The following is a 21102-nucleotide window of genomic DNA, read 5'->3' as shown; positions in this document are numbered from 1 at the left end:
AGTTGAAATTAGTAAGAAAAGAAGTGAGAAACACTATCTTTCCTCCACTACTTAAAAACCAGAAGCCTGGGCCAGGTGTGGTGGCTCATGCCTGTAATCCCAGCACTTTGGGAGGCCGAGGTGGACGGATCATGAGGCCAGGAGTTCGAGGCCAGCCTGGCCAATACGGTGAAACCCCATCTCTACTAAAAATACAAAAGTTAGCTGAGCAGGGTGGCACATGCCTGTAGTCCCAGCTACTTGGGAGGCTGAGTCAGAAGAATCACTTGAACCTGGGAGGTGGAGGTTGCAGTGAGCTGAGATCATGCCACTGCACTCCAGCCTGGGTGACAGAGTGAGACTCCATCTCAAAAGAAACAAACAAACAAACAAACAAAACTAGAAGCCTGTAACCTATCTTTAGTTTTACTTTTCTGAATAAATATCCATTTGCTTCCAAATTATTTACAATACACAACACACTTCCCCCACTGATTTGGAATACTATCCTTATCATTATGAAAATTTTATATTTATTCTTTTTTCTCTCATTTTCCTTTATTTCCATCCATGTTCATTTATGTCAACAGCACTTTTAATTATTGAAGCTATAGTATATGTGCAGTTATGAGAAAGGGCTGTTTCCTCCCTGTGTTCTTATTTTTCTGTGCTTTACTCTCTTACAGAATCTTCCATTTGTGACTTTAGCTTTGCTGAGACCAGCTTGGTTGGGGAGACCCTAACCCAGTGGCACTAGAGGAATTAAAGACACACACACAGAAATATAGAGGTGTGAAGTGGGAAATCAGGGATCTCACAGCCTCCAGAGCTGAGACCCCTGAACAGAGATTTACCCACGTATTTATTAACAGCAAACCAGTCATTAGCATTGTTCATATAGATATTAAATTAACTAAAAGTATCCCTTATGGGAAATGAAGGGATGGGCTGAATTAAAGGACTAGGTTGTGTGAGTTAACTGCAGCAGGAACACGCCCTTAAGACAGATCGCTCATGCTATTGTTTGTGGCTTAAGAATGCCTTTAAGTGGTTTTCCACCCTGGGTGGGACAGGTGTTCCTTGCCCTCATTCCCATAAACCCACAACCTTCCAGCTTGGGCGTTAGGGCCATTATGAATATGTTACAGTGCTGCAGAGATTTTGTTAATGCCAGTTTGGGGGCCAGTTTATGGCCAGATTTTAGGGGGGCTTGCTTCCAACACGTCTCCCTTCTTTGATTTGCAAAGAGATAAAAGCAAGGGCAGCTTTGTCATGGTGAGCTACTTCTTGCAGGAGTCGGAATCCGCATCTGCAGACTGTACAAAGACAAACAACATAGATTAAAAGCACAGTCACCATTGAAATCACAGAGCTTCCAAGTGTTTTTATCCATTTTAATGGGTTACTAGCTGCTAATCTGTCTGCAGCTCCTGTAAACACTCCAGTTCCTGGCATTAAGGTCAGGTGTGCCTGGGATGCTTTAAATATTTGTTCTTTTAATTTTGCTATATCCAAAAACAAGTTTGTAGAGTGTCCTTCTAGATGCTTTTTTATTCTTTCCCAAATTTTGATCTTATTAAGAGCATTTAATAGTTTCCACAAATCCCTATGTTTAGCTCCTAGAGCAGGCCATATCATTTGAGGCTGAGGTGCCACTGTAACACCATGGTTCCAGATAATAGGAACTTTTGCTGTACTTCTTATCATTTCTACCATCTGACCATTTTGTTCAGATCATCTGAACATAGTGTGGCTGTGGCACACAGACTGAGGGGTGCAATTCAAGCTAAACATCTGCTTAGGGGACCAATTAATAATGATTCCATAGGAATCGTTGTGCAGCACCTCTGCCTGTTCTGCCGTGCAATCTTCCTAAACAAGTACGTTCATTTTTTCTAACTGTTTACAAATAGGTTTTTGAGGGTGGTATGCCTCAATTATAAGAGCAGATTTATTATGGTAAATACTGAGATCAGAAAGCATGTGTAACTGTGTCATAAAGTGATTGCATCCAGGCATTATTGCCAGCCAAGATTGATAAATATACCTAATAAGTATAATTGTTCTCTGTGTCAGCCCTTATTGAAGGAATACTCATGGCAGTGGTGATAACTGCTATCATAGCTATCATTAAATTATTCACTGTGACTGGCTGTCCCACTTTCCTCAGGTTTTCTTCCACCATCTTTGACAGCTTCTTGATTTGTCCCCAGGTGGGTGGCTGTGTTAAATGGGTGTTGCTCATGACAGTTGGGGTTCTCCTCAGCGTCAATCTTGACATGGATGCTATTGAGGGGTCCTTGGGATCCTCTTAGAGTCTCTTCTTCGGCATCTGGCTCATGATAAGGTTTCAGGTGTCTTGATGGTATCTAAATCAGCTGTTGATTTTGGCCTGGAGAAATACAAGCATAACCTCTACCCCAAGTTATTATTTTACCTATTTCCCAACTTTTTGTTATCGGATCTCTCCACCAAATCTCTTGTTCTGTTTCTGTCTTTGCAGCTGGTTTCTGTCAATGCTGTTCAGCTGCTGATAACATCTGGCCTCTGGGCAGCCTCAAAAAATTTAAAGTTAATAATGTTAGGTTCAGTTGTATCTGTGGTGTTCCATATTCTCTGTCTCCCCCTTTCTGCTTTTGCAACTGCTGTTTTAGGGAGAGATTCATTCTTTCTACTATGGCTTGTCCTTGAGAATTGTGTGGGATACCAGTAATGTGTTTAATATTCCACATGGAGAAAAATGTAGCTAGAGCTTGGCTAGTATAGCCTGGGGCATTATCTGTTTTAATAGAAGCTGGAATGCCCATCACTGCAAAGCACTGCAAAAGATGACATTTAACACAGGCAGAAGACTCTCCTGTTTGGCATGTAGCCCAAAGTGAGAAAAGGTGTCTACACTACATGTACATAAGCTAGTCTCCCAAATGAGGGAACATGTGTGACATCCATTTGCCAAATAGAGTTAGGTTCTAGTCTTCGAGGATTAACTCCTTCCGTAAAAGATGAGGAACGTACCACTTGGCAAGTTGGGCATCACTGGATAATAGCTTCAGCTTCTTTCCAGGTAATGCTGTATCTGCATTTGAGACCAGAGGCATTAACATGGGTTAAATTGTGAAAGTGTCTACCATTAGATATTGCAGCAGCAACTGGGTGATCAGCCATTTGATTTCCTTCAGTCAAAGGTCCTGGAAGAGTGTATGAGCTCTAATGTGAGTCACGTAAAAAGGGTTCATTCTACTTCTAACTGTTGTTTGCAATTGGGTAAATAAAGTCATCAGTTGTTCATCTGTATTAAATTGTAACTGAGCATTTTCAATTAACTGTGTGGACTGAACCACATATGAAGAATCAGAAATCACATTAATAGGCATATCAAAGGCAGTCAATACCTCAATTACTGCTATAAGCTCCACTTTTTGAGCTGAGGTACAGGATGTCTGGAAAACTTTAATTTTGAGCCAGAATAAGAAGCTTTACCATTACTAGACCCATCTGTAAAAACATTCTCAGCACCTTCAATTGGTTTAAATTTAGTAATTTTAGGGAGAATCCAATTAGTTAATTTCAAAAACTGAAACAGCTTTGTTTTAGGAAAATTATTATTGAGAATACCCACAGAGTCAGCTAAATGGGTTTGCCAAGTAAGACTATTTATAAAAGCTTGCTGTATTTATGCCTTCATGAGAGGGACAATAATTTTTCCAGGATCATATCCATGTAATTTAACAATCCGAGTTCTTCCAATCCCTATCATAGTAGCGATTTGATCTAAATAAGGAGTTAGAGTCCATGAATTAGTATGTGGAAGAAAAAGCCACTCTACTAAGTCCTGTTCTTGGACAATAACACCAGAAGGTGAATGCTGAGTTGAAAAGATTAGCAAATCTGGAGTCTTCTCTGGATCTATTCTGTTTATCTGAGCTTTATGGACTTGCTTCTCAATCAGTTGTAACTCTGCCTCCGCCTCCTTTTTTAATTGCCAAGGGCTAGTGAGACTAGGATTTCCTCTAAGGATAGAAAACAGATTACTCATGGCATAGGTAGGAATGCCTAGAGCAGGTCATATCCAATTAATAACCCCTGGTAATTTTTGAAAGTCATTTAATGTTTTTAGTTGATCCCTACGTATGGTTACTTTCTGCGGCACAATGGTAGTGTCATTTACTAAGGTCCCCAAGTGGGAGTAAGGAGTAGTAGTCTGAATTTTGTCAGGAGCTATAATTAAACCAGCATGAGAAATCGAATTTTGCAAGTGATCATAACATTGGAGTAATATTTCTCAAGTGGGGGCAGCACAAAGTATATCATCTATATGGTGAATAATGCAACACTGTGAAATTTTTTTACGAGTACGTTCAATTGCTTGCCCCACATACATCTGGCAAATTGTTGGGCTGTTTGACATGCCCTGTGGCAACACTTTCCAATGATAACGCTTAGCAGGCTGCAGGCTGTTTACTGCAGGAATTGTAAATGCAAACCATTCACAGTCTTGCTCAGCCAAGAGGATAGTAAGGAAACAGTCCTTCAAATCCATGGCTATTAAAGGCCAACTTTTTGGAATCATAGCAGGAGAAGGCAATCCTGGCTGTAATGCTCCCATAGGTTGTATAACTGAATTGATGGTTCTTAAGTCAGTTAACATTCTCCATTTACCTGATTTTTTCTTAATTACAAAAACTGGAGAATTTCAAGGAGAAAATGTTGGAGCTATGTGCCCATTTTCTAATTGTTCCACAACTAATTTCTCTAAAGCTTCCAGTTTTTCTTTACTTAGTGGCCTTTGTTCTATCCAAATTGGCTTATCTGTTAACCATTTTAAAGGTATAGGTTCTGGAGGCTTAACAATGGCCACCCTCAAAAATTATTTCCTAATCTTTGGTGGGAACTTTGTTTTTCCACTTGAAGCGGTTCTTTCGAACCTTGCAAATTTTTTTCTAGTCCCATACCAGGGACATACCCCATTTCATGCATTGTATGTTGACATTGAGGGCTATATAATTGTTCTGGAATCAGAACTTGTGCTCCCCTTTGTTGTAATAAATCTCTTCCCCATAAATTTATAGGTACAGAAGTTATAATCGGTTGAATAGTCCCAGGTTGTCCATCAGGCCTTTCATAATGCAAAATATAACAACTTTGATATACTTCAGCAACTTTACCAACTCCAACTATGTTAAATTGAGTGGGTTGAATTGGCCACATAGACAGCCAGTGCTGTAGAGAAATGATTGAAATGTCCACTCCTGTATCCACCAATCCTTTAAATTTCTTTCCTTGAATAGTTATTTCATAGGTAGGACGTTTATCAGTAATTTGATTTACCCAGTAAGCTGCTTTGCCTTATTTATTTGTGCTTCCAAATCCTCCTGTTTGTTTAATTTCATTTTTTCCCATTCCCACATATGGCACAATCAGGAGCTGTGCTATGTGCTCTCCTGGCTCTGCTTTCCAGGGAACAGAAGTAGATATAACAATTTGAATTTCCCCATTGTAATCTGAATCAATGACTCCTGTATGTATTTGTACCCCTTTTAGACTTAAACTAGACCTTCCTGAAAGTAATCCTATTGTCCCTGCTGGCAAGTGTCCACAGACTCCTTCTGGGACCTTTTGTGAGGGTTCCCCAGGCAGAAGGCTCACAGCTTTTGTGTAGCATAAATCTACTGTGGCACTACCAGTTGTGGCGGGGGACAGACATTGTACAGGGGTGAGGGAATGGCCTGAGCTGGAAATGCCCCAGTTTAGAATGGGGCCCAGGATGGGCCCCTCATGGCATTTTCCAAAATCGGGTTCCCATCTTTATCAAACTTAGAGTGACACTGATTAGCCTAATATTTTCCTTTTTTACATTTTGGACATATTTCAGGCTCAGCAATTTTCTTTTTTCCTCTATCTGGCAGCCTGACTCACTGATTTTTTCTACATTCTTTTTTAGTATGAATAGCTTGTTTAAATTATTTGAGTAATTTAAAAGGAAAAGGCTCAAATGTAGCTGTAATATTTCCCTATTGATCTGGGGGGTGTATTCTAACAGGGAACTGCCAAGCCTCTAAATCACCATCTCATCTAGCTTGCTGAATTCCTGCCTGAATAGAACTAAGAACCATCGCTCAAGGTGCTGCTCAGACAGTCACTGGGGCAACTACTTTTCGCCCAGTGTCCTCTGGAAAAGAAAGATCTAGGAGATCATTTTCTTCAAAATAATAAGGAGGGGGTGCAGAAGGGTAGGAATGAACCTCTCCTTCCTTTGCTGCTTTAGCTTTAGCTGGCAAATAAACATGCTATGTAACCTCTTCTATTACTTCGCTATACTCTGGTTCTTCCTTGTCATCAGTGTGAAAAAGTTCCAAGGCGGAACGAACCAGATCCCACACTTGTCCCATTGTTACCCTGATGCTTCTGAGCTCCTCTTCTTACTCACCACGGGGATTGATTTAAGAGTACTTGGGTGTCCTCCAGCTAGTTTTCCATTCCAACCATCACTCTGGTGACCCTTCGAGCTGGATTTCAGCCCCCACGAATGAAATGGACGACACTTGCCGAGACCAGCTCAACTGGGGAGACCCTAACCCAGCAGCGCTACAGGAATTAAAGACACACACACAGAAATATAGAGGTGTGAAGTGGGAAATCAGGGGTTTCACAGCCTCCAGAGCTGAGACCCCTGAACAGAGATTTACCCACATATTTATTAACAATAAACCAGTCATTAGCATTGTTTCTATAGATATTGAATTAACTAAAAGTATCCCTTATGGGAAATGAAGGGATGGGCCAAATTAAAGGAATAGGTTGGGCTAGTTAACTGCAGCAGGAACACGTCCTTAAGACATGCTATTGTTTGTGGCTTAAGAATGCCTTTAAGTGGTTTTCTGCCCTGGGCAGGCCAGGTGTTCCTTGCCCTCATTTCTGTAAACCCACAACCTTCCAGCTTGGGCGTTAGGGCCATTACGAATATGTTACAGTGCTGCAGAGATTTTGTTTATGGCCAGTCTTGGGGCCAGTTTATGGCCAGATTTGGGGGGGGCTTGCTCCCAAGAAGCTTAATAGATATAAACACACATAAATGTGAGTTCATGACATAATGTATTAATTAATATTGGAAAATTGCATGTTTATAATTTCAAAACTTTAGGTATGAAAGCAGCCAATAAATTGAGTTATTCAAAGTGTATGCATTCCTTTATGTTTCACAGGAAAGTTTTATAACTTTTGATAATAGATGAGCACAGTTAGCTTTATTGCTTGATTTGTTAAAAGCTTTTTACTTGCTGCTATGAATGAGATTATGAGATTTGTTCCCTTGTTGCATTCTAATGCATTATTTTTGGTATACAAGAAAATTTGGTTGTTAGTGTTCTCATTTTTGTTATTGTTGCTTTTCTGAATTTTTAAAACTTTAAAAAAATTCCATACTTTTTTATGTATAATTGCAAAAAGAAGCATATAAAAAGGTATGCTCATTGAAGGAATTTGAGGGAATTTTTAAATTTATAGAAACCTATAAATAAGCATAATCATACCCCATTCCATTAAGTGTCTGTGCAGTCAATATTTCCCTCTTGCCCTTTATCTATGTGTATACATGTCTAAATACTCAAAGTGATGTCATATTGGATATAAGATTTCATGTCTTAATTTTCCAGTTACCAAGAACTTTTTCCCACATTAATCATTATTTATCACAAACATGATTTGTAAGGGCAAAATATATTCTAGATTATGACTGTAACAAGTTTTTTTTTTATTATACTTTAAGTTTTAGGGTACATGTGCACATTGTGCAGGTTAGTTACATATGTATACATGTGCCATGCTGGTGCGCTGCACCCACTAACTCATCATCTAGCATTAGGTATATCTCCCAATGCTATCCCTCCCCCCTCCCCCCACCCCACAACAGTCCCCAGAGTGTGATATTCCCCTTCCTGTGTCCATGTGATCTCATTGTTCAATTCCCACCTATGAGTGAGAATATGCGGTGTTTGGTTTTTTTTTCTTGCGATAGTTTACTGAGAATGATGGTTTCCAATTTCATCCATGTCCCTACAAAGGACATGAACTCATCATTTTCTATGGCTGCATAGTATTCCATGGTGTATATGTGTCACATTTTCTTAATCCAGTCTATCATTGTTGGACATTTGGGTTGGTTCCAAGTCTTTGCTATTGTGAATAATGCCGCAATAAACATACGTGTGCATGTGTCTTTATAGCAGCATGATTTATAGTCCTTTGGGTATATACCCAGTAATGGGATGGCTGGGTCAAATGGTATTTCTAGTTGTAGATCCCTGAGGAATCGCCACACTGACTTCCACAATGGTTGAACTAGTTTACAGTCCCACCAACAGTGTAAAAGTGTTCCTATTTCTCCACATCCTCTCCAGCACCTGTTGTTTCCTGACTTTTTAATGATTGCCATTCTAACAGGTGTGAGATGATATCTCATAGTGGTTTTGATTTGCATTTCTCTGATGGCCAGTGATGATGAGCATTTTTTCATGTGGTTTTTGGCTGCATAAATGTCTTCTTTTGAGAAGTGTCTGTTCATGTCCTTTGCCCACTTTTTGATGGGGTTGTTTGTGTTTTTCTTGTAAATTTGTTTGAGTTCATTGTAGATTCTGGATATTAGCCCTTTGTCAGATGAGTAGGTTGCGAAAATTTTCTCCCATGTTGTAGGTTGCCTGTTCACTCTGATGGTAGTTTCTTTTGCTGTGCAGAAGCTCTTGAGTTTAATTAGATCCCATTTGTCAATTTTGGCTTTTGTTGCCATTGCTTTTGGTGTTTTGGACATGAAGTCCTTGCCCACGCCTATGTCCTGAATGGTAATGCCTAGGTTTTCTTCTAGGGTTTTTATGGTTTTAGGTCTAACATTTAAATCTTTAATCCATCTTGAATTGATTTTTGTATAAGGTGTAAGGAAGGGATCCAGTTTCAGCTTTCTACATATGGCTAGCCAGTTTTCCCAGCACCATTTATTAAATAGGGAATCCTTTCCCCATTGCTTGTTTTTCTCAGGTTTGTCAAAGATCAGATAATTGTAGGTATGCGGCATTATTTCTGAGGGCTCTGTTCTGTTCCATTGATCTATATCTCTGTTTTGGTACCAGTACCATGCTGTTTTGGTTACTGTAGCCTTGTAGTATAGTTTGAAGTCAGGTAGTGTGATGCCTCCAGTTTTGTTCTTTTGGCTTAGGATTGACTTGGCGATGCGGGCTCTTTTTTGGTTCCATATGAACTTTAAAGTAGTTTTTTCCAATTCTGTGAAGAAAGTCATTGGTAGCTTGATGGGGATGGCATTGAATCTGTAAATTACCTTGGGCAGTACGGCCATTTTCACGATATTGATTCTTCCTACCCATGAGCATGGAATGTTCTTCCATTTGTTTGTATCCTCTTTTATTTCCTTGAGCAGTGGTTTGTAGTTCTCCTTGAAGAGGTCCTTCACATCCCTTGTAAGTTGGATTCCTAGGTATTTTATTCTCTTTGAAGCAATTGTGAATGGGAGTTCACTCATGATTTGGCTCTCTGTTTGTCTGTTGTTGGTGTATAAGAATGCTTGTGCTTTTTGTACATTGATTTTGTATCCTGAGACTTTGCTGAAGTTGCTTATGAGCTTAAGGAGATTTTGGGCTGAGACAATGGGGTTTTCTAGATATACAATCATGTCGTCTGCAAACAGGGACAATTTGACTTCCTCTTTTCCTAATTGAATATCCTTTTTTTCCTTCTCCTGTCTGATTGCCCTGGCCAGAACTTCCAACACTATGTTGAATAGGAGTGGTGAGAGAGGGCATCCCTGTCTTGTGCCCGTTTTCAAAGGGAATGCTTCCAGTTTTTGCCCATTCAGTATGATATTGGCTGTGGGTTTGTCATAGATAGCTCTTATTATTTTGAAATACATCCCATCAATACCTAATTTATTGAGAGTTTTTAGCATGAAGGGTTGTTGAATTTTGTCAAAGGCTTTTTCTGCATCTATTGAGAAAATCATGTGGTTTTTGTCTTTGGCTCTGTTTATATGCTGGATTACATTTATTGATTTGCGTATATTGAACCAGTCTTGCATCCCAGGGATGAAGCCCACTTGATCATGGTGGATAAGCTTTTTGATGTGCTGCTGGATTCGGTTTGCCAGTATTTTATTGAGGATTTTTGCATCAATGTTCATCAAGGATATTGGTCTAAAATTCTCTTTTTTGGTTGTGTCTCTGCCCGGCTTTGGTATCAGAACGATGCCGGCCTCATAAAATGAGTTAGGGAGGATTCCCTTTTTTTCTATTGATTGGAATAGTTTCAGAAGGAATGGTGCCAGCTCCTCCTTGTACCTCTGGTAGAATTCGGCTGTAATCCATCTGGTCCTGGACTCTTTTTGTTTGGTAAACTATTGATTATTGCCACAATTTCAGCTCCTGTTATTGGTCTATTCAGAGATTCAACTTCTTCCTGGTTTAGTCTTGGGAGAGTGTGTGTGTCGAGGAATGTATCCATTTCTTCTAGATTTTCTAGTTTATTTGCGTAGAGGTGTTTGTAGTATTCTCTGATGGTAGTTTGTATTTCTGTGGGATCGGTGGTGATATCCCCTTTATCATTTTTTATTGTGTCTATTTGATTCTTCTCTCTTTTTTTCTTTATTAGTCTTGCTAGCGGTCTATCAATTTTGTTGATCCTTTCAAAAAACCAGCTCCTGGATTCATTGATTTTTTGAAGGGTTTTTTGTGTCTCTATTTCCTTCAGTTCTGCTCTGATTTTAGTTATTTCTTGCCTTCTGCTAGCTTTTGAATGTGTTTGCTCTTGCTTTTCTAGTTCTTTTAATTGTGATGTTAGGGTGTCAATTTTGGATCTTTGCTGCTTTCTCTTGTGGGCAGTTAGTGCTATAAATTTCCCTCTACACACTGCTTTGAATGCATCCCAGAGATTCTGGTATGTTGTGTCTTTGTTCTCGTTGGTTTCAAAGAACATCTTTATTTCTGCCTTCATTTCGTTATGTACCCAGTAGTCATTCAGGAGCAGGTTGTTCAGTTTCCATGTAGTTGAGCGGCTTTGAGTGAGATTTTTAATCCTGAGTTCTAGTTTGATTGCACTGTGGTCTGAGAGATAGTTTGTTATAATTTCTGTTCTTTTACATTTGCTGAGGAGAGCTTTACTTCCAACTATGTGGTCAATTTTGGAATAGGTGTGGTGTGGTGCTGAAAAAAATGTATATTCTGTTGATTTGGGGTGGAGAGTTCTGTAGATGTCTATTAGGTCCGCTTGGTGCAGAGCTGAGTTCAGTTCCTGGGTATCCTTGTTGACTTTCTGTCTTGTTGATCTGTCTAATGTTGGCAGTGGGGTGTTAAAGTCTCCCATTATTAATGTGTGGGAGTCTAAGTCTCTTTGTAGGTCACTCAGGACTTGCTTTATGAATCTGGGTGCTCCTGTATTGGGTGCATATATATTTAGGATAGTTAGCTCCTCTTGTTGAATTGATCCCTTTACCATTATGTAATGGCCTTCTTTGTCTCTTTTGATCTTTGTTGATTTAAAGTCTGTTTTACCAGAGACTAGGATTGCAACCCCTGCCTTTTTTTGTTTTCCATTTGCTTGGTAGATCTTCCTCCATCCTTTTATTTTGAGCCTATGTGTGTCTCTGCACGTGAGATGGGTTTCCTGAATACAGCACACTGATGGGTCTTGACTCTTTACCCAACTTGCCAGTCTGTGTCTTTTAATTGGAGAATTTAGTCCATTTACATTTAAAGTTAATATTGTTATGTGTGAATTTGATCCTGTCATTATGATGTTAGCTGGTGATTTTGCTCATTAGTTGATGCAGTTTCTTCCTAGTCTCGATGGTCTTTACATTTTGGCATGATTTTGCAGCGGCTGGTACCAGTTGTTCCTTTCCATGTTTAGCACTTCCTTCAGGAGCTCTTTTAGGGCAGGCCTGGTGGTGACAAAATCTCTCAGCATTTGCTTGTCTGTAAAGTATTTTATTCCTCCTTCACTTATGAAGCTTAGTTTGGCTGGATATGAAATTCTGGGTTGAAAATTCTTTTCTTTAAGAATGTTGAATATTGGCCCCCACTCTCTTCTGGCTTGTAGGGTTTCTGCCGAGAAATCCGCTGTTAGTCTGATGGGTTTCCCTTTGAGGGTAACCCGACCTTTCTCTCTGGCTGCCCTTAACATTTTTTCCTTCATTTCAACTTTGGTGAATCTGACAATTATGTATCTTGGAGTTGCTCTTCTCGAGGAGTATCTTTGTGGCGTTCTCTGTATTTCCTGAATCTGAACGTTGGCCTGCCTTGCTAGATTGGGGAAGTTCTCCTGGATAATATCCTGCAGAGTGTTTTCCAACTTGGTTCCATTCTCCGCATCACTTTCAGGTACACCAATCAGACGTAGATTTGGTCTTTTCACATAGTCCCATATTTCTTGGAGGCTTTGCTCATTTCTTTTTATTCTTTTTTCTCTAGACTTCCCTTCTCGCTTCATTTCATTCATTTCATCTTCCATTGCTGATACCCTTTCTTCCAGTTGATTGCATCGGCTCCTGAGGCTTCTGCATTCTTCACGTAGTTCTCGAGCCTTGGTTTTCAGCTCCATCAGCTCCTTTAATCACTTCTCTTTATTGGTTATTCTAGTTATACATTCTTCTAAATTTTTTTCAAAGTTTTCAACTTCTTTGCCTTTGGTTTGTATGTCCTCCCGTAGCTCAGAGTAATTTGATCGTCTGAAGCCTTCTTCTCTCAGCTCGTCAAAATCATTCTCCATCCAGCTTTGTTCCGTTGCTGGTGAGGAACTGCGTTCCTTTGGAGGAGGAGAGGTGCTCTGCGTTTTAGAGTTTCCAGTTTTTCTGTTCTGTTTTTTCCCCATCTTTGTGGTTTTATCTACTTTTGGTCTTTGATGATCGTGATGTACAGATGGGTTTTCGGTGTGGATGTCCTTTCTGTTTGTTAGTTTTCCTTCTAACAGACAGGACCCTCAGCTGCAGGTCTGTTGGAATACCCTGCCGTGTGAGGTGTCAGTGTGCCCCTGCTGGGGGGTGCCTCCCAGTTAGGCTGCTCGGGGGTCAGGGGTCAGGGACCCACTTGAGGAGGCAGTCTGCCCGTTCTCAGATCTCCAGCTGCGTGCTGGGAGAACCACTGCTCTCTTCAAAGCTGTCAGACAGGGACATTTAAGTCTGCAGAGGTTACTGCTGTCTTTTTGTTTGTCTGTGCCCTGCCCCCAGAGGTGGAGCCTACAGAGGCAGGCAAGCCTCCTTGAGCTGTGGTGGGCTCCACCCAGTTCGAGCTTCCCGGCTGCTTTGTTTACCTAAGCAAGCCTGGGCAATGGAGGGCGCCCCTCCCCCAGCCTCGCTGCCGCCTTGCAGTTTGATCTCAGACTGCTGTGCTAGCAATCAGTGAGATTCCGTGGGCGTAGGACCCTCCGAGCCAGGTGTGGGATATAGTCTCGTGGTGCGCCTTTTTTTAAGCCGGTCTGAAAAGCGCAATATTTGGGTGGGAGTGACCCGATTTTCCAGGTGCGTCTGTCAACCCTTTCTTTGACTCGGAAAGGGAACTCCCTGACCCCTTGCACTTCCCAGGTGAGGCAATGCCTTGCCCTGCTTCGGCTTGCGCACGGTGCGCGCTCCCACTGGCCTGCGCCCACTGTCTGGCACTCCCTAGTGAGATGAACCCGGTACCTCAGATGGAAATGCAGAAATCACCCATCTTCTGTGTCGCTCACGCTGGGAGCTGTAGACCGGAGCTGTTCCTATTCGGCCATCTTGGCTCCCAAACAACAAGTTATTTTTATGTGGACAGTTTAATTTCAAATTTAATATGATAATTAATATTTTAGTCTCATTGTACACACATTTTTATTTAGATTCCAAGTTTTCTTTAGTTTCACTTCATAGAAATGAAATTACTAGATTAGAGGTTTTCAGATTAATTTTAGGCTACATGGAGAAATTAAGCCTGAGAGAGGTAAACTACCAGATTTTGTGAAGTAAAGGGAAACTCTCTCAGTAAGTCCTGGAAGAAGTCATAGAGACCAGCACAGAGGATGCATAGAATTATCCAAAACGCATGCTGGAGTAGAACTTGGAGGCAGAGAATAAGACAAACTTCATTTACCTAAAAATGTGGAAGTAAACATCTTAGCCTATACCAGACCTGAAAATCAGAAGTAGAGGGAGGAAGCCGTGGTGGGATCCTAATGATGATGAACATAGACAGTAACACTCAGAGTCTATCTACAGTGGGAAAGAGCCTCTTCCTGAAGGAGAAACATTGGAAATCTGTGTGAGACTTGGTGGCCCAGAGCACTGGCCCCCAGGGAATGGAAAGGCATGACTTGGAAGTGCACCTGTGCAGGGCGGCAGCATTGAGAAGGTGCAGTGCTCAGGAAGAGAGAGGTGCCTTGGAGACAGGACAAGGCACCTTTGGAGACCTGGTCATAAAGCGAAGGAGGAAAGCAGGCCTTACTAAATAAAGTTAGTTTCAAAGAATCAGAATAAAGCTGACCAAGTTAATAACAGCAAATCAGGGTCCTTTAATTAAAGCAAGTGTATCTACTGCAGCAGCAGGAGAGAGCACTCTTGAACTAAGAAACCAAGGAAGCCACGAAACCCCCACCCCCACCCCCACCCCAGCATGGCTTGCTGTTGCTAGTTCAGGAGCATCTTACTTAGAAATCATGAAAAGATCATCATGAACATCCCTACAAAGTCAAACAAAGTGCAACAACCAAAATGGTTTTAAAAAGAGAACCATCAGATAGAGAAAAGTTGTAACACAGGATATAAAATTGAATCAAATTTAATTAAATAAAGCAGTTTCACATAAAAAAGCATATCATGTATCTAAAATGTCAAAACTCCGCATGGAAATGAACAACTAGAAGAGAGTGAAAAGTGAGTCAACAAAATTCTTACTATAAATCAAAAAACAGAACAGACAAAAGTATCTCAGAAACAATAACTCAACTGCAAAGACCCCAGAGTAGAGTAGATATTACAAAAAGTATCAAAGGGGGATGAACAATAAGAATGTAAAGAATTAAGAAAATAAAAATACAGTAAAAGGAAGTACACAACCTCTGATATAAATTTTGTGACAGACATAGAATATGGGGGAAGATATCTAAAATACATGCTTAGAATCAGTGAAGAGAAAACAAAACAATGAGAGAACTAATATTTAAAACTGTAACTGAAGAACAATATCTGTTAATTAAGAGACTTAACTACATATGAGAAGAATCCACTATATACTTGAGGAAATAGATTCAAAATGGTCAATTCTAAAAACTACCCTAGCAAAGTTAGTAGACATAAACGTAAAGGGAAAAATACCTCAAGGGCCTCCAGGCAAGAAGGCACATTACTGAGAAGGGAAAGAAAATCAGTATGATACCAGCTGTTTCATTAAACAACTGTGGAATGCCACCATCAAGAAGCTTAAGGAAGAAAGATGCAAGTAAAGAATTCTATATCCAGTCAAATTTCTTTGAAATTCAAAGCAGTAGAAAAACAATTTAAACATGCAAGAGCTCCGGGAATCTTGTATTCAGAAACACTTCCTGAGGATTATACCAGAAAACAAGCTTTATGCAAACAAGAGACTGCTGAAGAAACTTGGGTAACAAAGAACAGCAGGGAAAATAGAATGTATTTCTCTGTAAATCTAAGACTAACTTACAGTGGAAATGGGCTGAAACAATAATATATACTAGTAATATGATCTATAATGTATTAATAGCCAACTTAAAATGGAAGCTAAAAAAATAGGGAAATGGGAAAATAGAAAATGCTTACTAAGTAGGTTAGAGGTGAGAGTCAAATGATATTTAAGCTTGTCAAACCAAATAGGAGAAGCTTATGAAAGAAAGGAATAATAAGAATGTACATAAATTAATTGGCATGAAGGTGATGCTAAAATAAAAATATCATTCTTTCTAAAGACCAAACACAAACACAAAACAATCACCAAAAACTTGAGTAGAACAGTTTAGTGATTAATTCTCATAAGTCAATCAAATGAAATATCTACTCTTTCAATCTTGAAATGGGATTCAGTGGGAAAATATAGCATAAAATATTTTGAATCCTCATTCTTTCACTCTTGGTTTAGGCCTCTAAATGAATGTGACTGATGACTGAAAGAATGCTAGTGACTCTTCCTGGACAGTAACTTGATGGTGACAGTGCTCCCTACACAGATGCCTGCTCAAAGTAGGGAGCTGTAGGTCAGAAAGTTCAGTGTACTATGCAGAAGCAGGAAGGGAGCCATGTCCAGCACATGGTTTGACCTGGATTCACTCCTCTTACTGTATTCCCTGTTCTTGTTCTGACCATTGTCTGCTCCTCACCAATCCATCTTCTAAAATTTGTTATACCAGAATTTTAATATTCTTTGAAATATTACTCCTCAGACTGGTATCTCATTACTATTGCCTTAACTGTTTTATATTATTTAGTAAGAACAATATAACTAATACTGTGAATATTATATTTTTGTGTACGGGTATTTTTTTAATAACATTTTAGTTCGTAAATAAACTTCATTATTTTTTCCTTTCTCATCCAACAAAGAAAGATAGTAAACACATTCCTGAAGAAATTTTTCGTATAAAAATTATAAACAAAAGGCCAAATTTACCACTAAAAGTTTTTCACCATTTATATTTTCACTCCAGTAAGAATAGTTTAGTTTCAACAAATCATCACTGGAATTAATATTGCTTTTTTACCTTCACTGCATTAAAGAGTCAAAAAAGGTATTTCTTCATTTTAATCTCCATTTTTTTTTTTTTTTTGTATTTATTGATCATTCTTGGGTGTTTCTCGGAGAGGGGGATGTGGCAGGGTCATAGGATAATAGTGGAGAGAAGGTCAGCAGATAAACATGTGAACAAAGGTCTCTGGTTTTCCTAGGCAGAGGTCCCTAAGGCCTTCTGCAGTGTTTGTGTTCCTGGGTACTTGAGATTAGGGAGTGGTGATGACTCTTAACGAGCATGCTGCCTTCAAGCATCTGTTTAACAAAGCACATTTTGCACTGCCCTTAATCCATTTAACCCTGAGTTGACACAGCACATGTTTCAGAGAGCATGGGGTTGGGGGTAAGGTTATAGATTAACAGCATCCCAAGGCAGAAGAATTTTTCTTAGTACAGAACAAAATGGAGTCTCCCATGTCTACTTCTTTCTACACAGACACAGTAACAATCTGATCTCTTTTTCTTTTCCCCACATTTCCCCGTTTTCTTTTTGACAAAACCACCATTGTCATCATGGCCCATTCTTGATGGTCGCTGTCTCTTCGGAGCTGTTGGGTACACCTCCCAGATGGGGCGGCCATGCAGAGGCACTCCTAACTTCCCAGACCGGGCGGCAGGGCAGAGGCGCTCCTCACATCCCAGACGATGGGTGGCCGGGCAGAGGTGCTCCTCACTTCCCAGATGATGGGCCGCTGGGCAGAGGCGCTCCTCACATCCCAGACGGGGCGGCCAAGCAGAGGTGCTCCTCACCTCCCAGATGGGGCAGCTGGGCAGAGGCGCTCCTCACTTCCCAGACGATGGGCGGCCGGGCAGAGGCGCTCCTCACCTCCCAGAAGGGGCAGCCGGGCAGAGGTGCCCACTTCCCAGATGGGGCAGCCGGGCAGAGGCGCTCGCCACCTCCCAGATGAAGGGTGGCTGGGCAGAGATGCTCCTCACTTCCCAGATGGGGTGGCGGCCGGGCAGAGGTGCTGCTCACTTCCCAGACGGGGCAGCCGGGCAGAGGCGCTCCCCACCTCCCAGACAAAGGGCGGCCGGGCAGAGGCGCTCCTCACATCCCAGACGATGGGTGGTCGGGCAGAGACGCTCCTCACTTCCTAGACGGGGTGGCGGCCGGGCAGAGGCGCTCCTCACTTCCCAGATGGGGCGGCCAGGCAGAGGCGCTCCTCACTTCCCATTCAGGGCAGCTGGGAGGAGGTGCTCCTCACTTCCTCCCAGATGGGGCGGCCGGGCAGAGGCACTCCTCACATCCCAGACGATGGGCGGCCAGGCAGAGACGCTGCTCACTTCCTAGACAGGGTGGCGGGTGGGCAGAGGCTGTAATCTTAGCACTTTGGGAGGCCAAAGCAGGCGGCTGGGAGGTGGAGGTTGTAGCCAGCCGAGATCACGCCACTGCACTCCAGCCTGGGCAACACTGAGCGTTGAGTGAGTGAGACTCCGTCTGCAATCCCAGCACCTCGGGAGGCCGAGGCGGGCAGACCACCCGAGGCCAGGAGCTGGAGACCAGCCCGGTCAACATGGCGAAACCCCGTCTCCACCAAAAATACAAAAACCAGTCAGGAGTGGCGGCGCGTGCCTGGAATCCCAGGCACTTGGCAGGCCAAGGCAGGAGAATCATGGGAGCCCGAGGCAGGGAGGTTGCAGCAAGCTGAGATCATGGCAGTACAGTCCAGGCTCAGCAACAGAGGGAGACCGTAGAAAGAGGGAGGGGGAGGGGATCTCCATTTTTAACTACAAGTGTGGCTTAAAATTTTTTAATGTTTGTTGGTCATTGTATTTGTTTCTCTATGATATGTTTCTTTCTATCCTTTGCTTAGCATAGTATTTTTCTTTTGGCATAGGAACATTTTATGTTTTAAGTTTATGCATTTTTGTCTCTCCGATTTATTACAATTAATTTCTTTAGTTTTTAGTTCATTATTTTCCAAAGTAATTTTATAAAAATTACATAAAGGACTCAAACATCTTTAGCCAACAGATTTGAATCATTATTTACGAACAATCTACCCAAGAACAGTAGAATACATATTCTTTTCAGGTACCCGTGGGCTGTGTACCAAAATAGACCATATCCTGAATCATGGGGGAAAAAAACCTCTAAACAAATTTAAAATATTTGAAACAATACAGACTTTGTTCTCTGACCACAATGAAATCAAACTAGAAATAAAAAACAGAAAAATAACAGGAAAATATCCAAACACTTAGAAGCTAAACAACACACTACCAAGTAATCCATGAGCTACAGAGGAAGTCTTAAGAGAAATTAAAAAATATATATATTGAATTGAATGAAGATGAAAATACAACATATCAGAACTTATGGGATGCAGGTGATATAGTTGAGAGGAAAGCTTATAAAAGTAAACTCTTACGTCAGAAAATAGAAAACATCTCAAATCAATAAGCTAAGCTCCCACGTCAAGATATGAAAAGAAAAAAAGAGCAAAGGAAACCTATTGCAAGCAGCAGGAGGGAAATTATAAAGATAGAAGCAGGAATTAATACAATTGATGACAGAAAACTAACAGAAAACCCAAGAATCAAAGAGCTGGCTTCTGAAAAAGTCAATAAAATCTGCAAACCTTTTAGAAGACTATCAAGAAAAGAGTGAAGAAACAAATTACCAATAAAACAGAAATATCCCTACAGACATTGCAGAAATCAAAAGGGGATAATAAGCATTTACTAGGAACAATTCTACACACATAAATAGGAACACTTGGAATGGAGTATTTCCTCAAACAACTATCATAATTTGTCCATTATGAAGTAGATGATAGACTTGCCTTATGTCTACTAAGGAAGTTAAATTTGCAATTTAAAAGATCCCTCCAAAACTCTCCAGTCCACGTGGTTTTACTGGAGAATTAAACCAAGTATTTAAAGATAAATTAACAACATTAATTTTATGCAATGTTTTCCCTAAAATAAAAGAGGAGAGAACATGCCCAAAGTCAGGTCATATACAGTATTTACTGATACCAAAACCAGGAAAAGTCAGTAAAAAGAAGAAAAGTACAGACCAGTATTCCTCATGAATATGAATGCAAAAACTCTTATTTGTAAAATAAAAAGTATGGAAGAAAAATATTAGCAAGTAGAATTCAGCAATACATACAAAGAATTATCTACTATGATGAATGGAATATGGCTGATTCAATAGTCAAAAAACCAGTCATTGTAATGCACTCTATTTACAGGCTAAAGAAGAAAAATCGCATGTTCAAATGAGTTGATGCTGGAAAAGCCTTTGATACAATGGAACAACAACTCATGATAAAAACTCACAGAAAATTAGAACTAAGGGAAACTTCCTTAATTTGAAAAATAGCATCTTCAAAATCCCTACAGTTAGAATCACACTTAATAGTGAAAGGCTGAAAGGCTTTCCTTTTTTTTTTTTTTTTTTTTTGAGATGGAGTCTCGCTGTGTCATCCAGGCTAGATGGAGTGAGGTGTTGTGATCTTGGCTCACTGCAACCTCCACCTCCTTGGTTCAAGCAAATCCCCTGACTCAGCCTCCCGAGTAGCTGGGATTACAGGCACGCACCACCATGCCCAGCTAATTTTTTCTTTTTTTTTTGTAATTTTAGTAGAGATGGGGTTTCACCATGTTGGCCAGACTGGTCTCGAAACTCCTGACCTCAGGCAATCTGACTGCCTTGGCCTCCCAAAGTGTTGGGATTACAGGTGTGAGCCACCGCATCCCACCAAATGTTTTCCCCTTAAATTTGAGAACAAGTGGGGGATGTCCATGCTCATCACCTTTCTTCAATGTAGTCCTAGAAATGCTAGTCAATGTAATAAGGCAACAAAAGGAAATAAAAGCAAATAGATTGAAAAGAATGAAATAAAACTGTCCATATATGCTGATGAACTCATTGTTTATGTAAAAATGCCAAAGTATCTATCAAAACCAAAACAAAAAAATACCTTCTAGGACTAAATAATATGTTTAGTGAGATCATAGAATACAAGAAAAAAGCTAAAAAAACTATTATATTTCTGTATGCTAGCAATGAACACATAGAAACCAAAATCAAAGATACAATCTAATTATAATCACTCAAAAAATGAAACATTTAGGTGTATATCTAATAAAACACATGCTGGACTTGGATTCAGAAAATTACCAAAGGCTGCAGAAATGAATCACAAGTCTAAATAAATGGATCTAAACATACTATGTTTATGGATTGGAGATACAACAGAGTAAAGATGTTAATTCTTCACAAATTGATATACAACGTTAATGCAATATCTATCAAATTATCAGCAAAAGTCTTTTTTTTAGAAATAAGATTATTCTAAAATTGTTATGAAGAGACAAATGAACTTGAATAGCTAAAACAATTTTGAAAAAGAATAAAGTG

This window comes from Gorilla gorilla, chromosome 6 (genome assembly GCF_029281585.2).
Source record: "Gorilla gorilla gorilla isolate KB3781 chromosome 6, NHGRI_mGorGor1-v2.1_pri, whole genome shotgun sequence".
In the NCBI taxonomy this organism is placed as follows: Eukaryota; Metazoa; Chordata; class Mammalia; order Primates; family Hominidae; genus Gorilla; species Gorilla gorilla.
The sequence above is the reverse complement of the archived record's forward strand: the minus strand, read 5'-3'. Positions refer to the sequence as shown.